Source organism: Aethalodelphis obliquidens, unplaced genomic scaffold (assembly GCF_003676395.1).
Source record: "Aethalodelphis obliquidens isolate GAN/ISIS:26980383/991018 unplaced genomic scaffold, ASM367639v1 scaffold27, whole genome shotgun sequence".
Lineage (NCBI taxonomy): Eukaryota > Metazoa > Chordata > Mammalia > Artiodactyla > Delphinidae > Aethalodelphis > Aethalodelphis obliquidens.
Window position 1 is genome coordinate 4,842,036 of NW_020837971.1, and position 23,360 is coordinate 4,865,395.

Genomic DNA, 23,360 nt, shown 5'->3' on the forward strand with positions numbered 1-23,360 from the left:
TTTCAAGCGCTTGTGATTAGACCGTTAAAGCTTTTAATTTTATTATCATTATTATAACTCAGATTCGCTAAGAAAAATTCACTAGCGATATTTATAGATGTTTGAAAAGCAAGTTTTTTTTTTAAGTGTGTATTTTAGCGTTTAGTTAGCAGTCTGAGTGTTAGATGTTTTGTAAGCGCGTGCTGTGAATTGTACCTTAGAAGATAAGGAATTTGAGAAGATGGGTTACAGTAATTGCAACCAAGTGAAGAGTACGATTATAATTTTACTCTAAGGTCTTACATGAGACCAAGAAGTCAAAGGAACAGATGTAAAAATAAAAGTAGTCAAATGAGGAGATGACCAGTCAGAGGATATTTTGAGTCCCAAAAGGTGCCCTAAGCTGCCTGTAACTTTGTGGAAAACAATTAAAAGTAACTTTCCAGAATTACCAGTTCTCGTGACCTCATGAAGTTGGAATTCTTTATTTTGTTTTCACTTTTGAGGGGTAAAGGGGATTGGTTTTAATAATATTTTGGAGTCAAAATTTAATATTGGTTTATAGACTTTTTTTGAGGTGCATCAAATTTTTAAAGTAATGAAAACTATTCACTGTACTTTAATGCATAGCAATGAAAGCAAGTGTAAGCTGTGTAGTTGGAATTGACTGACAGTAGATGTCTTACTGAAAAGTGTGGACAGAGATTATGGAGCTGGAAATCATCTGCTACTGACTAGCTTTGTGACCTCAGTCAGGGTGTTCTTTATCTGTCTGAACTTCTGTTTCATTTATTAAGTGAGTATATTTGATTACATGATTACTAAGATCCCTTCTGCGCCCTAAACTTCGGCTGTATTTAAGAAGCTTTTCAAAATCACACTGAAATTATTACAATTAAAATAACTGCTTAATTGTTGGCCCTCCAGATATGAGAGTGTCTCTTATATACATAATATAGTGCCTGTAAATTTGCACCATTTATACCCTTATCTTCCCTGCAGAAGTCTGGAAAATCTGACTTCTTAAGGGCCCAGCTAAAGTGGACTCTCACCTGAATTCGTTACTAATTGCACTATATTCTTTTATACACTCTTATCAAGGCAGACCCTAAATTTATAGAGCCTGAGCAAGAGTGTGGTTATGGAGGTTCACAGACCGTGTGTCTAAATATTTAAGTTATAAATCAAGATGACAAACTATTATTAAAAATATATTCTACTCTCCTACCTTGGCAAATCTACTTAAATAATGATCTGGAAAGCCAGGTTTAAATTTAGAATTCTTGGACTTCTGGAGTCCTCAGACTGACCCTGTTCTCTTCCCATTCCCAACTTCTTCACCCACCTCACCCAGCATGTCCAAGCTATGTCCACATCTTGAACCCCCTGCAAATAGTGATGTGTAATCAGCTGCTCCATCTGCCCTCAGATCTAGCCACTCTGAAAGAGGAGTGCAGGCTCAAGGGACAGACATGGCCCCTTGACCTCATGGACTCCTTGTCCTTTGCAGCAGGAGGAGGGTACTCACTCAGGTCTAAGGGCAGTACTGTTACAAAACATGCTCAATTATCTGTCTTTTCTCCCATGTAATCAGCCATTCCCTTACAACTAGGTCATTCCTAACAACGTTAAACTAGGAGAGAATTCCCACTACTGTCACCAATTCCTACTGGCTTAATCTCTACTACCACTAAAACCATCCACTTCTCTCCATGTCCATTGTTGGTACCCTATTCCAAGTACCACCCCTCTCACCTGGATGACAACAGTAGCCTTTTTTCTGGTCTTCTTATACTCCAGTTTTCTCCAGTCTGCCTACCATTCTACCCAGAATGCACTTTTCAAAGATAAATCTGATCTTGTCACTTTTCCTTGCTTCAGACCCATCAAAGGCTTCCATTTCTCTTAGGATAAAGAACAAAATCCTTAACTGACCAACAAAACCCATCATGATCTAGCCCCTTCCTCTTCTATCTCAAAGTAAAAGGTCTTCAATTTCCAGAATGCACCATACTGTCTTACAATTTAGGAATATTATATATGTTGTTTCCTCTACCCAATTGCTTTTCTCTTTACCTGATGCTTATGTGATGATTTGGATAATGGGCATAAGGGAGGCAGATGTCATTAATACCTCCTACATTTCTAACCTGCGTGACTTGATGGACAGTGGGACCATTCACTGAGCTAGGAGACACTGGAAGAGTGACAAGTTTGGGATGCTCTTTGATCTTGGACCTGATGAACATGAGGTACCTATGAGACATCACATCCTTTGGATCTCAGCTCAAGCTAAGCCTCAGTTCCTTGGAGAAGCCTTCTCTCCCTGTCAAGACTAGATTCCTAACTTGCTGGTTCCTTTTCTTCTTGTCCTCATTTCTTTTCACTTGTTGTTGTTTACTCACTTATTATCTCTCCCACCTCTTTTCATTCCTCCTCTAACAGCTAACAGCTCTATTGAAAACATACTACCCTGTACCCTGGTTCTCCATCTTCTTGTCTGACACCTGGCTGCCCTCTGAGGACACAGACTGTACTTTTTTTTTCTCTCTCTCTCATATGCTATTTTAATTAATTTTTATTGGGGAGTTGGGGATTCTTAGGGTTATGTCATTGCTCTTTATCTGACTCTAAATACCTCTATGTGATATTACGCATTGCAGTGTCTTCTGATTTATTAGAAATGCTGTCAATTCCCAAGTCTTTCTCTCCTGCCTTGACCTTCTGCCCGATTCCTGACTCTCATCCAGATGCTAAATGTATGTTGCCGCTTTTGTAGCCACTTACACCTCAGATTTTATATCATCCATTCTCATCCTCCCATGTGTCATTCTCCTGCATTTTTTATCCACCTTAACATTCAAGCTACAAGCCTGGGACTCTTCTTTGACTTCTTTTTTTCTCTCACCCTCTGTGTTAAGTCAGTCACTGTCTCTAGCCAGTTTCTCTTCTCCATTCCCACTGCTGCCTCTTGCCTTCAGGCCTCAAGCCAGCTTGGATTTTGTCAATGATCCCTTCCTAACTGTAAGTCTTCCATCTTCTAAACTATCCTCCATGCTGCTTCCAAAATTATATTTCTAAAATATTAACCTGATTATGCCTCAGTCTCTTCACTAATTCCCTTTGGCATGTGGGATAAAAGTCACACTTTCCAGTGTAAATACAAGCCATTCTTTTTTTTTTTTTTTTGCGGTACGCGGGCCTCTCACTGTTGTGGCCTCTCCCATTGCGGCGCACAGGCTCCGGACGCGCAGTCTCAGCGGCCATGGCTCACGGGCCCAGCCGCTCCGTGGCATGTGGGATCTTCCTGGACCGGGGCACGAACCCGTGTCCCCTACATTGGCAGGCGGACTCTCAACCACTGTGCCACCAGGGGAGCCCAAGCCATTCTTGATATAACCCCAGCACTCCTTTCTCTGTCACTCTCCTACAGCTTTCCTCTGTTTCATCTATTCTGAACTATGTGTAATTGCCAAAAGAGTGGCATTCTTTGTCGCTCTGTGCCTTCTGCCTGTCATACCCCTCCAAGATTGGGTTCAAGCATCTCCCTAGTACTGTGCTTCCTGACCTGCCAAATCAGAGTTGATCGTTCCTTTGTGCCATCATCATTCTGCCTAGGAGCATTTAACTCAGTGTTCTCTGCTTCTAGCCTGAGAGCCTCCGTAAGAGCAGGGATGATGCATTATTTATATTTGTATGCATAGTATCTGGGACATGGTTAGAAAACAAATGTTGAAAAGAAGTATATAAAGAGCAGTTTTGATCTTTATGGTAAGATGAGGATCAGAGGTTACAATCAAATGGTCTTGATAGGTTAAAAAAATAATAAGGCAGGTTGACTATAATATAATAGGAAGTGGTGAGGACTGTGGAAACTGGGAATTATATGCCTTATCTACAAGGTATATTGCTGATTGTTCCTATATGGAAATGAAGCAGGCCTACTTGCTAAATATCTAGATTTTTTTAATGTGAGGTTTCCTAAGAACCTGTGCAAGCCAGACACAACATATCTGTGGGTCACGTAACCCAGTCTGACTTCTGATCTAGAAAAAAGTGACTTAACTTTGGATAAGGTAGCCTTTGAGAGTTTTGTTTGTTTGTTATCTCAGGGCCCTTCCTTTGTCAATTGCTAGAATAGACAGATACTAAGCAAATATATGTGAACTCGTAGCCACGATAAATGTGTGTTAGCAGTGTTTAGAGCTGTCCTCCTAGAATCTGGTTTTCTCTGTGTATAATGTCCTCCAGTATTCCTGAGCCTAACTGATTTTTGCTCTGCAGTATACTATCCTCTGGCCTTGTCCAGGTTCCTGACACCCTGAGCTTTTTTTTTTTTTTTTTAATTTATTTATTTATGGCTGTGTCGAGTCTGCATTGCTGCACACGGTCTTTCTCTAGTTGCGGTGAGCGGGGGCTACTCTTCCTTGCCGTGCGTGGGCTTCTCATTGCGGTGGCTTCTTTTGTTGCAGAGCATGGGCTCTAGGCGCGCAGACTTCAGTAGTTGCGGCACACGGGCTCAGGAGTTGTGACTTGCGGGCCCTAGAGCGTGGGCTCAGTAGTTGTGGCGCACGGGCTTAGTTACTCCGCAGCATGTGGGATCTTCCCGGACCAGGGCTTGAACCCGTGTCCCCTGCACTGGCAGGCGGATTCTTAACCACTGCACCACCAGGGAAGTCCCCCCTCTGCTTTATGAAACCCTGTATTAACCTTAAAGACATCCCTTCTACCCTTCTGGCATGGAAATCTCAAAGTCCTACTCTATCACACTGACCTGCACATCTTTATGTGTCTTTCTTTTGTGAATCAACATTGACCAGTTATAAAGGGTGGTTCTATGCCTTAGGAAAGCCTGATCTTTTCAACTTTCATGTTGTCAGTTCTAATTTAGTCCACACTTAACAGGAGCCAGCAAACTTGTTCTGTAAAGAGCCAGATAGTAAATATTTTAGGCTTTGCAGACCACATGTCTCTCTAGCAACTACTGCTTGTAGCACAAAAGCAGCCATAGACAATATATTAATGAGTGGGCATGGCTGTGTTCCAGTAAAACTATAAAAATAGGCAGGCTAGATTTGGACTGCAATATATAGTTTGCTGACTCTTGCTCTAGGATTTTGATTTCTACCTTTGATTTCTACCTTTATATCATGTGGAAAAATGGAAAGAACATCTCTTCCACACTCCCCTTTGCTCCTGCTGCATCAGTCACATGGCTTTCTCTCTGTTCCTTGATCATGCCCAGTCCTGCCTAAGACCCTTGGCCCAGGCTAGTTCCCTGCCTGGAACACTTCTTCCCTCCCACCTCTAACTCTTCTTTCAGATGTCATTACAGGCCTTCCTCTTTTCATTATTCTTGGTCACAGTATTCTCTTTCTTTCAGAGCACCTATCACAGTTTATAATTATTTTACAATTATTTCCTTACTCTTTATCATTTGTCTCCCTCAGTAAATAGTAAGCTCCATGGGGACAGGGACCACATCTTTCTTATTCACTCTTACTCACCACTGTATCTCTGGAATCTAGCAAATGCCTTGTATACATTAGACACCCACCAAATGGTTATTGAATGGATAAATCAATTAATGACTCAGCCTGAATTTTGATTAACTAATTTAGATGTTTTTCACCAGAAACTAATAGAATAGTTCTATAGTGATGCCGTAGTATATCCACAAAAAAATCAATGGACTTCCCTGGCAGTCCAGTGGTTAAGACCCCATGCCTGCACTGCACGGGGTGCGGGTTCAATCCCTGATCAAGTAACTAAGATCCCACATGCCACAGGGTACAGCCAAAAAAAAAGTCAAAATTTTAGCTTTCTGATGAATCTAGTTATACCTACATATGCATTTCAGTCATAGTGACTGTTTCTTAGTTTTACTCTTTCTTAATGTATTGATATTAGTACAGTGATGCATTGAAAATTCATACAACTCAGAATACATTTCTATAACTCCTTTCCAAAAGAGCAGAATAGCTCTAGCTGCAGATCTGAATAGTGAAACAATGCCAGGTTTATCGCATGAGATTTTTTGGGTGTCCCCCTCATACAGGGATGGTCAGGGCTGTAAGAAAAACACTGACATAATCTTGTCCTGTAGGAAGAAAGGTCTATTTAGATAACAGAGTAGTAACAGGGGTAAGAGGGTCAATTTTGATTCTTCCATAGCTGTCTTCAGAATCTTGGAATTAAGCAACTCTGAATAAACTTCAAAAAGAACTCTATCAAACTGGAACAAAACATAATGTCTAGGACCAGTTTCTTTGTATTCATCTGAAAACTTTCTGTTTTACTGTTGAAGTAAAAAACCTATTGACCAGCATTGCATCCATCCACACCTAACCTGTTAAAAGAACGATTGGAATTAACTATAGAAAAGGAAACTTATTAACGTGCATAACATTATATTTTTGCCCTTTCTGCTGACAGATAAGATCCCTCTCAAGTTTGAATCCATGTATACATATATGACAAAAGAACCCACTGAACCATAGATTCACCATTAATTTCTCTGGCATCCACCAACATTGGGCTCTGTGATGATTATGTAAATCTTTTCCCTCACCCTGGTTATAATCATTCTTAAATTTAAGAGGTAAAAAACAACCTATTTGAGGTCCCAGAGTTGAGATATGCTCTGTGTTGTAAGTAGAGGTGTTGCATACAGAAATAATTAAAGTAACTCTGGTTAAAAAAATAAAAGGCGGGACTTCCCTGGTGGTCCAGCGGTTAAGACTCCGCATCCTCAGTGCAGAGGGCCCGGGTTCGATCCCTGGTCAGGGAACTAGGTCTCGCATACTGCAACGAAGACCCGGGGCAGCCAAATAAATAAATTAATTAATTAATTAAAAGGCAATTAATTATTATGAGATCAGGTTACAAGAAAAAGTTAAAGTACCCAAATAGCATTTGTTTAGCCATATAGTATCCAAGATAAAAATTTTTAATAAATAAAGGATGGATGTGGGGACACCAGGAGAAAATTATCATTCAAATTCAAGTGCAACTATTAGTTCACTTGAGTATCTCAAAAACATTTCAGACTCATCATATCAGCTCCTTCTCACAATATTTTATAGGCTCCTCCTCTGGAGACTCTCAAGTTTCAATTTAAGGGCATTTTTTCCCTCACATTATTCCTTTTCTTGGCCAATCTCAAAAATGCCCATAATGTCAGTAAATTGTTTTTATAGTGACAGTTCCCCAGCGTATATCTGTTAACCTGGCTGGTCCTCTGTGTTTGTGACCTAACCACTCAGCATCTTCCACAGATATATCAAAAGCACCTCAAACTCAGTATGTCTGTGGCAGAGATGTCTAGTATCTGTTTTCCCCCTTCTTCCTACTACCTGAACTTTATTTCATTCAGGTGCAACGTGCCTAGGTAAAAAAATACAAACAAACAAAAATGTAGACTGCCCAACCTCCCTCATTCCTAGGGATGGCAGTGATGTCATGGAAGTCTGGGTGAGGCTTTCAGGACAGCTCCTTTCAGGGTGGGAGGGGGCACTTAACCCCTTTGCCCTTCCCCCTTTCTCTCCTGCCTGGAACTTGGGTAAGGGGGAAAAGAAAGGGCCTTAACTATCAAGATGTGAAACTTTCAGCCTGTATTTTTCTAATTCAACAATGCAGGTGAGTTGAACTCTCACCTCTTAACCACTGATATTTTACAACAAATATGACTTAACTGCTTGCTCAATCACAGTCTTTCCAGTTCGCATATGTACTCAAGTTTGGGGCAAGTTGAAAATTGTAGGTGAGGCAATGGCTGCTGCTTAAAGGCTTCGTTGGAGAGTCAGCAGCCACCACAGAGCAGGAAGAAGGCAGAAAGAATAAAAGGGATCAAACAGAGTAAATAGAAACCATCTGTAATATCTCTTGGCAGGTTAATTTTGCTGCCAGAATTTTTGTATGGAAGGACATCAGATCATTTTGATACTTATTTATTTATTTGGTTGTGCTGGGTCTTAGTTGTGGCAGGTGGGCTCCTTAGTTGCGGCTTGAGGGCTCCTTAGTTGCTGCATGCATGTGGCATCTAGTTCCCTGACCAGGGATTGAACCCGGGGCCCCTGCATTGAGAGCATGGAGTCTTACCCACTGTGCCACCAGGGAAATCCTTTGATACTTATTTTTAAGAAAGGGATAGGAAGCCTGTAAAATGTATGACAGGAGCCTTACTCAGTGTTGTAAATCTCTAAAAAGACAAGCCTAAGTTTTATGGTACTAGTCAGTTTTCTGGAAAGAGGGAACTATTTTAGCTAAGAATTGGTGGGTAGAGGGGAAAGTATATATTATGACTTTGAAACCTAAGTGTAGCAAAGGGTGTAAAGAAAGATTATAAATTCATAGAATTTCTAGATTGAAAACCCAGCCCTGTACCCAATTTGTGAATTTCCTTTGCTGCTTATACTTTACTTTGTTCTTGAACAGGAAAACTTCACCTCCAGAATAACTGTTCTCTGCTTCATTGTTTCAGCCACATTTGCAGACCATCACTGTGGGTAGGGGGATAATGTTTACTGAGTGCCTTGTGTAAGCCTCATGTTTGTGGACATTTTACCTCATCCTATGCTTTGAAAAGCCTTACAAGGAACTTTTCACAAATGAACTGGAATTCCATGTTCATCCTGACACTAAACTAATTTTCTAATGTAGCCTATCTTGCAAGAGGAAGCAGAAGTCTAAAGTGTCAAAATTTTAAATCTAAACATTGATCATGCCTTTTTAGAAATTTCAGTTAATTAAATTATGTTTCAAAAATACACATTCAGAAAAGATGCAGTGTTTCTTAGGGTGCTGGTAGACACAAGTGCTTTTATCTCATACTAGACCAAGAGTATTTTTAGGGGAAGGAGTGAGAGTGGGAGAGGGTAAGGACAGACAGACCTATATAAGCAGTGGCTTGAACTTCTCAAGACACTTTACAGTTCAGTTGCCCAGACAAAGTCTGGGTAACCTGAATATCCTGAAGCCAGTCTAACAGATTCCCAGAAGGGATGACCCACAGAAAAACAATTTTGTGCAAATGCTGCACTTGTCAGTAGAGCCAGGAAATTACAAAACTATGACTGTCACAAAGTTATCATTTCAATTTTTTGGTTTCACAGATTCTAATTTGAAAAGCTTGTCTGAATAATTAATGAACAGCGCCATGAAGTAACATGTATCTTGCCTCAGGTGCAAGTGCTGGCTTTTCTTGATTCTCCTTAGATGAACGACTACTTCTGTGTACCATTAGATTGAAAAATAGATGTATAACTAAAACAGCTAAACTAAAAAACCATCAAATAAATACCCACTTTTTAAGTTAACTTTTAAATCCAATCCAAGCTCTGATTAAGTCTATTTACATTGTAATTTCTATTTTTAGGATTTTAATCCTAGTCTTTGCCCCATTTTATCCCTATGTTTGATTTCAATGAGTAGAAAATACTAAATTCTAGAATAAATTCACTGGGAGCTTTACATCTGTTAGTGAAAGAGGACAGAAAAAGGAGGTATAAATCAGGTACCTGGAAACCTTGACTGCCACGGCATGAAACCTGGGGTCAAGGGTTGCCACATCCAACCTTGCCAGCACAGATGGGCAAGTTCAAGTGCCAAGCAAAGAGGGTAAGCTTTCTATGTGTAGAATTCTTACAACCTTGGGTGGAGTTTGCCCTGAAGTCTTAATCTTGCCATCTGAGTTTACAAATACTACCAGTGTACCTTGACCATCACCTTGATCTAGGTCAAAAGTGTGAGTGGTATAGGGACTTCCCTGGTGGTCCAGTGGTTAAGACTCCGCACTTCTAATGCAGGGGGCATGGGTTCCATCCCTGGTCAGGGAACTAAGATCCCACAGGCTGTGTGGCGCAGCCAAAAAAAAAAAAAAAAAAATAGTGTGAGTGGAATGGACATTTAGAGATTTCAGCTTCTTCATAGTGAACTGTAAGTACATGGGCATAGGTATTAGAGGCACACAGGTCCTCTTAAATATTGTTTGATGATGATACCAAGTTAAGTGCTTCAGTGTATCATAGGAAAGCAAGCCTAAAATGATGCAGCACCAATATAAATTACAGGTATGCAGTCATAACGTGGTATGCTTGTAAATGAATAACTAACTCCATTTGGAGATTAAATACCACTTTTGATGCCCCAGGTAGAGGTATTAAACAGGAAAACACAAATGCCTAGTGGCAAATAATACAGAATCTTTTGCAGATGTGAAGGACGTTGTTATTTTTATTTCTGTGGTCAGGCTAATGTCTATGACCACTCTGACTAACTGAAAACATAAATCATATTTACATGAACTTATATTTGCCTCTCCCCCTCAGCATTCTTTCATGTTTATAATATGTTTAGTAATTTTTAAAAAAAAATTTTGCTAACCAATGATCTTATTGTTTTCTACAGTTTCTTTATTCCTTGATATACTACCTCTTATGCTAGAGGTGCTTCTCTTATTACCTCTTTATGGATGCCCTTCTTCAGTTTGTCTTCAATTAATATGTAGTCTGCTTTTTCTTATTTTCCATATACATTAAGTATTTAGTTAGTAAATATTTATAGGATGTGAGGGTGATCTGGCTGCAACATCTGTCACCCCATTAATCACCAGGGTTGATCTGGCCAATCTGGCTGGCTAGGAAGGTATCCCCTCCCTCACTACTCCGTGTGTGTCCCTCCCAAAGCTGTGCGCTCGGTCAAAGAGGACAACCGTCCTCAGTAGAGGTGGACCATTCTTAGGTCAAGGGTATAGGAGTAGCTGTGCTCCCCTGCTAGAACCTCCAAACAAGCTCTCAAGTAAATACTTACAAAGCATCCACATGCTGCCAGGCAGTAGACTAAGTGCTAGGAATATAGCAGTAGACAAGGCAGACATGGTCTCTGTCCTCGTGGAACAGACTACTCTGTAGTCACAATTTCTGTTTCCAAATAAGCTTTTCATTAGTGCTTTGTTTTTCAAGACTGTCATTTCATTTCTTACTGATTTATTTGTATAACAAACGGCATTGAGTATCTGTGGTGTACCCAGCACTGTGTGATAATATAATTGAGAAGATAGATGTCAACAGGTGAATTATAGCACTACGGTTAAAATAATGCAGTGGTGGCATGAACTATGTACAGTGAAGATGCAAAAGGCAGGTCAACAACACTAGCTGGAGAAATGGGGAAGAAAATCCCAGAGAAGATGATATTTGAGCTGACTTTTTAACAATTAGAAGGCAAAAAGATGGAAAACGATTTTTGAGGCTGAGGAAAGAGCAGTTAGAAAAAGATATGTAATAATGACATATTTAATGTGGTTTTCTCTGTGAGAAGTTCATTGTAGTTCAAGTATACGGGGCATGAAATGCCGTAAAAGGAGAGGAGTCTCTAAAATAGACAAGAACCAGATTGTGAAAGGTGTTGCTCATGACTGCCTTGGCATGCTGAAGACTCAGTGCATGCATTTTGTTAATTTAAGGGCTTAATGAGGAAGAGTGGAAAATGTTCATGTAACTGTGTTTCACTTCCTTCTGATTTCTCGCAGGCTTCACCAAGTATTGCTTCCTAACTCTAGCTGAATACTTCTGCAGGTCATGCTTTTTAACTCTCTGTGTAATACTTAAATGCTATCTCAGTTATCACAGCTTTTCTACAAACTGAATAAAATTAGGAAAAATTTGAAATTCTAAAATTAGATTTACATTAGCTCTCTAAAATATTGTTGGAATTTAAAATATCATTCATTTTATACAATAATCTCTTTATTTAGCTCTCCTGTTTATATTCCTTATGATTACTTGTATTTTTTGTTCGAAAGCATAAAAATATTTTGAAAGTAAAACAGTAAAATTGTAAAATATATTTATATTGATTACAAAACGATACTTACATAGCTTCTTCCTGCTTCTTCTCTGTTTTTAAAAAACAAGTGTCTCTTTTGAAGAGATTCTACCACACACACAGATGCAAAAGCAAGGGAAAGTAATTTAAAATACTATTGAACCAAATAAAGCCAATGAAGCTTAAACTAATGGTTTATTTTATAGGAAGGATCAAGTCAATATTTACCCATTCTTGAAAAGGAAAATCTGAAAGTGGAAGGTATATGTGTAAGCCTTTCCTTACTTTCAAGAAGCGTATATTATGGACTTTATGTCAAACTCCATTTTAGTCACTGGAAATATAAAAATCAATAATACCGTCCATGCTCTCGATGGACTTGTGGTCTAGTGAAATATTTAGTTGAACCACATGAAATTACATCGGTTTTTAGATCAAAAATAGTCACATATCAGTTCAGCCTAAATGTATATGTAAACAGAAATTTGCAATAATAGAGATATGAACAAGGTGCTAACTGCCCTGCAAAAGTGCTTTGTGCTGCCTAGAGCAGTCTGTTGCAGGCTTTCCAGAGATGACATTTGAGCTGAGTTTCAGAAGACGGTTGAGAGTTCACTGTGTGTTCACGGGAAGCAAAGAGAATGAGCACATTCCAGTAATAGGAAACAGCAAGTTCAGAGTTGCTGAACCGAGAAAGAGCCTGGCACATGTGGGAAACTGCAGATACTTTAGATTGGTTGGAATGCCAGGTATGTGGTGGGTGACAGAAGAGGCAGGCGAAGTAAGCAGAGGGCAGATGTTAGAAGGTAGGATGTACCAAGCCAAAGAGCTTGACTTTATCCTTGAAATTGGTGAGATGTGTATAATCCAGAGTGTGTGCAAGGCAACCTGTTATGGTTCATAAAGAAAATATTACTACTTCTAGTATATTTACCTTTGTATTGTTTTTTTAAATTTTCCAATTGTGTAGGGGTTACAGTGTATATAATTTTCTGCAGTACTGGATGTAAATAATTTATAAATAAATAAATAACATGTATTATGGTGCATTATGGGCTGAATTGTGTCCCCTCCACGGAATTTATGTTGAAATCCTAACTTCTGGTATTTCAAAGTATGACCTTAATTGGAAATAGGGTCATTACAGATGTAATTGGTTAAGATGAAGTCATATTGGAGTAGAGTGGGCCCCTAAGCCAATATGACTGGTGTTCTTGAAGATAAAGGCAGATTTTGGGGTAATGCTTCTAAAAGCCAGAGAACTCCAAGATTGCCAGCATACCATTAGGAGCTAGGGGAGAGGCATGGAACAGATCCTTCCTTCATAGCCCTCAGAAGGAACCATCCATGTTGGCATCTTGATCTTGGACTCCTAGTCTCCAAAACTGTAAGACAATTTTCTGTTGTTTAAGCCACCCAGTTTGTAGTACTTGGTTACAGCAACCCTAGAAAATGAGCACATGCTACGGGATCGGAAAGTTTAGAGACCCTGATTAGATGATGGGGAGCAATAGAAGAGGTGGTTTATGTTTAAGAGTCCAAATTATTTATGTCCTGTAATTATTCAGTCTCAGAATTCAGTAATTTACTTAACTCAAATTGATTTCTTCACTTCCCAGTTCTTACTGTCCTTCTTTAAAACATGATAGTTTGCAAATAACTTGTTTGCATTTGTGTTTGGTATAGTTTATGGTAAAGGAAGAAGGAATTAGGAAATACCTTTAGTTCAAAACAGAGGGTGATAATATGCAACAGTTTTAGAGGAAAAAAATTACATTTAAGAAAAAAAAGTATCATTTAATCCCATTAGGTAGAAATGGAACTAAGAAACAAGATCCTACCAACAGAAGTCATAGCTGTAAAGAGTTTAATCAAGTGCAAGGAGAATTGTAGGTAAAACATGCATTATTCTAGCTATATAATCTTCAAGTATTAAGCACAACCAGTCCTTTTTATGTAAGTCATATGTTAGTCACTTGCCTGAGGTTCCAAAACAGTGTGATTGAGGGAGTTTTCAAGGCCAGGAATAATACCCTAAATTCAGATGTACCTATTTGAAGCCCGTTTTTAGGTCAGCAAAATCCAGAAGTCAGCAATACATTAATTAATTAATTAAAATACAAAGTATATTTTATGTATTGTATTTTGGGCATTTTAGATCTTTGTGGGCCATGGAATATTTGATAATTTTTGGCCTTACTTTTGCAAATCAACTAAAGCATTTTGAAATACTACCTTTTAAAAAATCCCCATGTATTGTAATAGTTCTGCCATCCTTTAGACAAGTAGTTTTCAGACTTTCTAAAAGAATCCACTCTTCAAATGAATTCTTATGTGGAAGCCCAATATGCAATAACTACATTAGGCAGTTTACTCCATCACAGAAGACCATATATAGACCCTTGATGTTTTAAATCTTTTTTTCTTGTATCTAGCCTGGAAGTTCTGTATTTTGTGAATATATATTCTGTATTCACTGTTTAATATGTTAGCAGAATGAAAAGAAATTTACATGATAGGAATAATAAATATGCCACTGACCTATGATCATAGGGCCTATGCTTGGAGTTGCTTTCCCATAGTGGGGTTGGATTTATAAGAATCCATCCATCGTCTCTAATTTGGTCCCCTTTGTGACCAACACAGCACTCTGTGACCTATATCTACTTGGTCAAGAATATAATGTCCACTGTTCTCATTAAGGGACCTCCTTTTCTCTGCTTTTACCCCATTCTTTTAACAATTTTTGGTTTTGCTTTATTCGTTTAACTACACCTTTGCTACCTTTGGACTCTAAAACTCAAAAACCTGTTTGTCCAGTTTAGTACATGGTTATTTTTTCCCTCACCCATGACTTACAATCATATTGCTGTACGCTGATAAATATTTGGAACTATGTATACTTTTTATATGCTTAGATTATTATAAAAAGTAGCACCAATATGGAGAGGAGATAGCAGTGGAGACTCAGAGTTTTCACATTCACGGTATTTATTAGATGAGTAACTTTTTTAAGATCAAGATAGGTCAGGTGGCCAATCTGACAGCCCATAAATCACAATTTAGAGACTTACCTACCTTTTTCTGAAGTGTACATATAAAAGGATATAAATAACAGGCTTTTTAGATAATTGGTCATCAGTGATTCTTTTCAATAAAAATATAATCAGAGTCTTTATTATTTTAGCAAATGTTTATTGAGCCCTTACCACGTGCTAACAGTCATTATGCTAAGTTTTAAGTATAAAGTGGCAGACTAAATGAACATGATCCCGGCCTTAGAGAATAGATGTATTACACAAAAAACTCTTTATATATCTGTACACACACACACACACACACACACACACACACACACACACACACATATACTCCCTGGTATGAGTTATGAAGGAAATATATGGAGTTCACAGCAGGAGTAGAAGAAACTACTTTTTTTTTTGGGGGGGGGTGCCACATGGCTTGCGGGATCTTAGTTCCCCAAGCTGGGATTGAACCCGGGGCCACCACAGTGACAGCGCGAGTCCTAATCACTGGACCTCCAGGGAAGCCCCAGAAGAAGCTACTTTAAATAGAATAGTCAGAAAAGGAGCGGGAAGTGTAAAGAAAAGCATTCTAGGCAGAGAATAGCCTGTGCAAAGGCCCTGAGGGAGGAGGAAGGTGGTCTTGTTCAAGGAACAAGAAGAAAGTTAAGTTCCATGAGGAAAAGATTTTTCTCTTTTGTCTAGAACAGTATTTTAAATAATAGACACTACAGAAATATTTGTGTATGACTGAAGGAATATCTGTATACCTAGGATGTAGTGAGTACAAGCTGAAGTTGGAAAAGTAGGCAAGATCTAGAAGACAACAAGTCCTGTTAAAAAAAACTGGGGGGCTTCCCTGGTGGCGCAGTGGTTGAGAGTCCACCTGCCAATGCAGGGGACATGGGTTCGTGCCCTGGTCCGGGAAGATCCCACATGCCGCGGAGCGGCTGGGCCCGTGAGCCATGGCCGCTGAGTCTGTGCGTCCGGAGCCTGTGCTCCGCAACGGGAGAGGCCACAATAGTGAGAAGCCCGAGTACCGCAAAAAAAAAATCCTGGGGGATCTAATTTACATTTTATAAAGATCACTCACAACTGTGTGAGGAATTGCTTGGTGGGGAGCAAAAATGGAAGAAGGGAAACCCAGGTTCATGAGTGCAGTAGAGGTGGAGACAAGTAGATCAAAGAAATCACTAAATGACTGTATGTTAGAGCCAAGATCAATGGGTTTAACTTCCTGCGCATTTCACCTCTTCAGCATCTTAGCACAGTGAATGTATCTGATTTACCTTTGTATCCCTAGAACTACCACTGCCCCTCAACCCTCAGACCAAGCCCCAAAAGAAATTAACCTTTGGCAAAGAATTTAATCGAGCCCTTGAAGAAAATAATTTCAAAGTTTCTCCTGGGTTTTTGTATTATTGAGGGAGTGACCATCCTAAATGAAGTCGCAAGGAAAATCAGAAATGTGTGTTATTCTGCAAGATTACAGACTTGGTCTTGTAAAAAAGTCAATGCCATGGAGGAAAAAAGGCAGAGAAACATTCTGGATATCTACTACTGTATAGCAACTTATGCCCAGTGAGTATCCCTTTTGAAGAGATTTTACCGCAGGTACAGAAGCAAAAGCAAGGGAAAATCATTTTTTAAATGTTGTTATGCTCAATAAACCCATGCAACTTAAACTAATGGTGATTTTTATAGAAGGCTTGCCCCTCTCACACCTCCTCTGGCACTATTGTAAGCGGACAGCTTGTTTTGTGGGGCCTCTACCCATAGTTCTAGGGAATGACCAGCAGAGTTGAATCTTGGTACTAGCAGAGAAGTCTTTGGGAAGCTAAGGAGTGATTGCTTGGTGGAGAACTCAGAGGGACATTAAGACAAAACTCTCTTTTTCCCAACATATACTAAAAATAACCTTGAGTGGAGCTGCAAAGCTAATGGTTGTTTTATAGCACTGATCAGCACATAGGTCCTCAGTGAATGGGGATTTGCTACCTCTCAGAGTAGTCTGTTCTACTTTTGAATTGCCCTAGTTGTTAGGAAGTTATTTCTTTCACTGAGCCAAACATTTTTCCCCTCTTATTCCCACCCATTGTATGTGGCTTTACTCTCTAAAACCTTAACAAATAAGGCTGATCTCTACTGTTGGAATTTTAAGATTTAATTTAATTTAATTTGGAATGGCTGCCTGGACCACTTTCAATCTTTTAATCTGTAAGAGAAAGTGAAGCTGTAGCAAGAGTTAAATTTAGTTGATGGGGGCTTCCCTGGTGGCGCAGTGGTTGGGAGTCCACCTGCCGATGCAGGGGACACGGGTTCGCGCCCCGGTGCGGGAGAATCCCACAGGCCGCGAAGTGGCTGGGCCCGTGAGCCATGGCCAATGAGCCTGCGCGTCCGGAGCCTGTGCTCCGCAACTGGAGAGGCCACAGCAGTGAGAGGCCCACGTACCGCAAAAAAAAAAAAAAAAAAAAGTAAAAGAAAAATTTAGTTGATGCAGTAGACAAAGTTCCCCATGTGAAGGCAAGTTTTGTCTTAAGATTTGCCAGTCTCTACAGCCTTTTTAATGAGGCAACTCAGTCTGCTCCTATATAACTGCCAATTTATTCTCCTGGATCTTAAAGGAACCCCAGCTCCAGGTGGGCAGGCCTCTGCTGGAATAATAATAATAATAACCAAAATAATTAAAAGCCAGATCACCGCCCTATTCCCTTCCCTCTCCCCCTTTCCTAAGCCATCTACATAACTGGTAGAATAGTATCAAGATCCTCCTTTTGAGTTCTAGGGTACTCATCCTTTCACTACCTTGCTCTTGGTATGACCTGGTGCTTCCCATTCCTGAGATACTGCCAGGTTCTGCAGAAAGGAGTGGCTGTCCCCTCGGCCACACTCTCTGCATTTCTCTGCTGCACTGTTCCCTGCCCTCTTTCTTCATTAGCTAATCCTCCACCAGATTTCCTTCTTCCAGAAGTGTAATCTCTCAGCCAGGTATAGCCTCTACCATTCTCTTCATTTTGTGGTTTTACAAATGCTTCATTATCATTGTATTGGGACCTCTTGGGGAAGAAGAGATAAATATGCATTGTCAGTCAGCCAACTTGAACCAGAATTGTAGTTAAAATCATATTTTAATATAACTAAATCATACTCCAGTGATTTTTTAAACAATTCAGTGATTTTTAGCATATTCACAAAGTTGTACAACCATCACCACAATCTAATTGCAAAACATTTTCATCACCCCAGAGAAGCCACATGCCATTAGCAGTCACCCCCTTTTTCCTCTACTCTCCTGCCAGCCCTAGTCAATCACTAATCTACCTTCTGTCTAAAGATTTGTCATCAGTGCTGTTTGTAGAGGGGACAGGTGCAGATGGGGAGAAAGGTGAGCTCTGGTCTGGAGGGGAGCTTCTACTTCTGATCTCTGCTTATCTGCCATCCCAGAATTTGAAGTGAAAACTCCTTGCTTCTTTGAAGATTAATTTCATTCCAAAGATTCTATCTGATCTCCTAAGGTATTTACATACAGTATCTATAAACATAAATAGATACATAGATACCAAAATTTAATCTTATTTCATAACTTTAATCTTATTTATTGGGAATGAGTAACCCTAGTACACACACATGCACACACACATGCACACACTCCCACCTTTTCCTGAGTTATATTTCAAAGCCTTGTCTATACTGACAATAAAGGACACCATTCCTCAAACACTTTCCTCTAATACCCTAATTCCTAGGTTTTTCAGATCAGGCTGCCATACCTGTATCTTGTTGATTTTAGGTAAGATATCCGAAATACTAGGTGACAGTGAAGGGTGGGAGACAGTAGAATGAACCATGGGGAATGACTTAGAGGAAACACCCTCTCTGCCCTGTGTACAACCAGAACTGAACATGGGGAGATGAGGAGGGGTAGCAGGTCAGTGTGGGAAGTCTCTTTAGCAGGTACTTTTTCGAGCCAGGGCATCTGGGCCTCCCCAGCACCCCCAGCCCTCAGGAGTGGTTCTTTGTGATGTATCAGCCCCCCGTAGCCACCATTGGCTGTTGGGAGTGCCCTAATGACCAAACAAAGCAGAACAGGTATGACTCCTCTTATCCTGGGAAGAGGTATATATACAGAGGGAGGCCTGGCAGACAGGTAGACAACTGAGTGGCTTCAACATGGCAGAAGTGACCGAGAAATCATGGAAGCCACAAACTACAAGCATCAAGCAGGGGAAGAAGAGGAAGACCTCCTCTCGGCCTGGATCAAGAGGCAAGGTCAGATGACCCTACCTGAGCTCCTCTTCTTCTTTCCCTTTTATGCCCTCTATCCCCCAACCCACCCCAGATAATCCTGCCCCTGCCTGGCACAGACCTCCTCTTTAGCTGCCCCCTTTCCACCCAGCCCCCTTCTCTTCTCCCAAGCAATGACCTCTGGGCTCACCTTGTTGCCTTAACAGGTGGTGAAGACATATAAGAAGGTAAAAAGACCACTTCACGTGTGTTCAAGAAAAAAATACTCTTCTAAAGTTTTAACTACTTCAAGAAGGCAGAAGAGAGCGAGAAGGGCCAAAAAGCTTCAGCCAGTCCCATAGACTGAGCCAAAAGCAGCCAGGCCAGGCCCAACGGCCCCTGTAGAACACCACCACTCTGAGATAAGACCCAAGCAAACATCACCTGCAGAGCAAACTTGAGAAACCTCAGACAATCTGCTGTATCTAGAGTCCTGGCTGCAGAGAAATGGCCAACTGAATAGAGAGTGGCTCAGACGCTAACATGGAACATGGAACACAAATGATGGTTATTAAAATAAAGTCAGCAAGGTGTGAGAAGCCCCTCGAAAAAATAAAATTAGGCACTGTGCACAGAAATGAATTGTGTTGCATTGGCGTTGTCTGATATTGTTTCTCAAACTAAGAGAGTGAGATGACAGAGAAATTTAGCATCTTTGATCCCCCCGTATCCACCTGAGGAGAAAATGTACACGCATCTCACCAAGGGTGGAAAATATCCTTTCCACCAGGTTCCTCAGCTCTGGCAGACCAATTTCACCATTTCTGTACTTGGTAGTCAACACTTATTTTAAGTGTGAGTGAAGTCAGCAGAGCACAGCAGTGCCAAGTACACTCTAATAGATTTAAAGGCAACGGAGAAGGGAAAGGGGGAGAAAGAACAAGGAGAAAGCTCTGACTTTCTCAGTTATAACACAGAACTGAGTTGCGCTGGTCACTTGGGATAATTCAGTTGTGAGTTGAAGGCCCCTGAGCCTCATGGCTCCCTCATCCTTTGTTGACCTTGTGATGAGTTTTGTAACAAAGGAAAGGGCAGCACCAGGCCCAGCCACCAGGAGAGGATAATCATGAGGCCACACTGAGCAGAGACCTTACCAGATACTTGTTGCTGGTCTGATTATGCCCACCTTCCCCAGTCTCACCCTCCCCATCAATCATTCTTCCCCTTTAAAGCCCAGAATGGAGCGCTTACTCAGAGTCCCCCACAGAGGCGGAAATGGTTGGGAGTTCAATATTTATAGGTTAGAACAGTGATCCTCAAAAATTTGTTTTGTGTCTCTCCAAGAATTTGAAATACTATGCACCTCCTTACACAGTTTTAACTTAACGTTCAAAATTTTTATCATGAGTTTAAATAGTTACTAAGGACATAATTTCTAATTTATTGTAAATACTGCTATTAAAAGTAAAACTATTACATCAGTCTTTTTTTTTCTTTTTTTAATTTATAGTCTGATGTATATTTTTATCTGGATAAATTCACCCCAGTTTGCTAAGGAATTAGACTAGAGGGGTGCCACTAGACAGGCTTATTATTTGGCGTGGATTTTTCTCTCAAAACTTTGAATCTTTGAACATGCACGTGGTTGAGACTCAGTTCTTTGCCATGCCGTATAAATGAGAGGATTTTTTTTCTGTACATTTTTAAAGGCTGCTATTATGTGATATTGGCCTGAACCGTAAGTGCCTATCTGACTGCTGTGCGCTCTGTGCCCGTGGAACATGTTAGCTGCAGGCTGCACACCAGCAGTGGAGCCAATGAACCGATTGTAGCCGGTTGTTTAGGAGTAGTCACGTAAAAACCAGATGTCCAGTGTTGTACAGCATCTTTTGTGAACAGGAATGTCCTGACCATATTTTGCTAGTGAATACTATAACACAGGTGTATTTCTATAGATTTGCTGAAATTTAGAATGCTTACAGCATAACACCAAAAACAGTCCCCTGTATCACCTTTTGGCTTTTTTCTATGTCTTTTTATTAAATTTAAAACGTTTCTTTGTCCCTAGAAAGATGGATCCACAGAAAATGATAGCATTACTTGTCTCTGGAAAGGGGAACTGAGTGGCCTGGACAGGCATGAGAGGGAAACCTCTATTGTATGTCCTCTTGTATCTATTGAATATTAAGCCATGTGAATGCATTGCATGTTCATATTTAAAATCTACAAAATAAGAGTTAACTATGTGATAACCTAAAAAAAGACTTTGCTTGTCTGAATTGTAGCAAGATGTATTTATTGTGGTTTTCAATCATTAAAACATTTGTCTAGTTCTTGAAGATTTATCTAACTTATCCAACAAGCATACATAGTAATAACAGAATGGCAACAAGAAAATTACTGTCAAGAAGACATCAAAACGCATAATGAAGCCAGAGTAGGGAAAAGGGGCCCAAATAAGAAATTAAGACTCAGTACCCCAACTTTTATTTTTTTAAACTGGGAAGGAATTCCCTGGCGGTCCAGTGGTTAGGACTCTGTGCTCTCACTGCCAAGGGCCTGGGTTCGATCCCTGCTCTGGGAACTAAGATCCCATGAGCTTTGTGGTGCGGCCAAAAAAATTAAGATTATATAATTAAATAAAAAACTGAGAGATTAGTACAATGAACATCCATATTAACACTCTTCATTTCGGTTTCACCAGTTGTTAAATATATTACAAATACCATGTTTGCATTATCACTAATCATTATTGGTCCTCCACAGACCCCAACAGACCCCAGTGCTGTCTGGGACCTTTTTGATCTTGTTAACGGCTTCATCAGACTGTCCTATCAGGACTTTGCCCTGTGAAACTGTAGAGTATATTATTCTCCTATCACCAGAGCTGCTGGTCTGGTATCCTCAAAGAAACTGCAGACCTGAGGGTGCTACGTACTTTCACAACTTGGATCTAGGCCCATTTATGGTCTAAGAAAATCATGAGAACTTGGCATTAACTGAATTGATACTTAACTTTTGTCAGGTGTGTTGTAGGCCGGTACTGTGGAACTGGTATAGGGGAAGGAAAGAATTAGGGCTCCTTGGAGGAGTTAAATCCCTTCATGGTAAACCAGTGACCTAGGAATAAAATGTTTCTCTGAGTTCTGTGAGCCACTCTAGCAAATTAATCAAACCACGGGAGGGCGTTGTGGGAACCTCCTCTTTATAGCCAGTCGGTTAGAAGCACAGGTAACCACCTGGACCTGTGATTAGTGTCTGAAGTAGGGGGCAGCTTGGTGGGACTGAACCTTAACCTGTGGGATCTGATGCTATCTCCAGGTAAATAGTGTCAGAACTGAGTTGAATTGTAGGACACCCAGCTGGTGACTGAGAATTGGTTGGTGTGGGGAGAAAACCCACACATTTTCATTGGTGTCAGAATCGTAATAAACAAACAAATAGATGCAGGATTCAGGTGCCAAACCTAAAGAGAGAACTAGGACACTTAAATGACATTACTGTTAGAACATCTACATCTAATTTAAAAACAAATTATGAGGCTAATAAAACAACTTTAAAGTAAAAGAAAGTGGTACAAACTTCCTGGTTTCATCTCTCTCCCTCTGCATTTAAGAAATAAAGAGTGTAAACTGGAGAAGAAATATTTGTCTACATGCTTTGCCCAACAGGACCTCCAAATAGCAGAAGTGAGGACTTCCCTGGTGTTCCAATGGTTAAGAATCCACCTTCCAATGGGGACGCGGGTTCAACTCCTGGTCAGGGAACTAAGATCTCACATGCTGCAGGGCAACTAAGCCCACACGCTGCAACTACTGAGCCCTCGAGCTCTGGAGCCCACGCGCCACAACTAGAGAGAAGCCCGCATGTTGCAACGAAGACCCAACACAGCCAAAAATTAAAAAATAAAATAAATAATAAATAAATAAATATCTTAAAAAATAGCAGAGGTTACTTCAGAGAAGGAACTGCTTCTATTGGACAAAGAGAAAGGATAATTAACAGGAACCATTCTGGAGAGAATCATGTATCTCATGGTGGGGATTTCTGGGGAGTCTTTAATGAGGGTTGAACCTCAAGAAGCCAGACAAGCTGCTCACGATGCTGCCCCCCCCCCCCCCCCCCCCCCCCCCCCCCCCCCAACACAAAGGAATTACCCTCATTCAGAAACTGAGAGACTTAATCTCAGAGCTCCTCTCTGTTCTCGCAAACCTTGGTCCCAAAGAAGGCCCCCAGATAGACCATTTTTTCGAAAAACATTCTTCATACTTGATCTGGTATTTTTTACTTTCTAAATGCAATCCATCA

At 40.3% G+C, this 23,360-nt stretch overlaps 1 long non-coding RNA gene across 5 annotated transcripts in view; it reads left to right on the top strand.

The window, feature by feature from the left end:
- The window catches only part of LOC113629427 (uncharacterized), a 68,180-nt gene that overhangs the window by 403 nt on the left and 44,417 nt on the right, over positions 1-23,360 (top strand). The gene's annotated exons all lie outside the window — the stretch shown is intronic.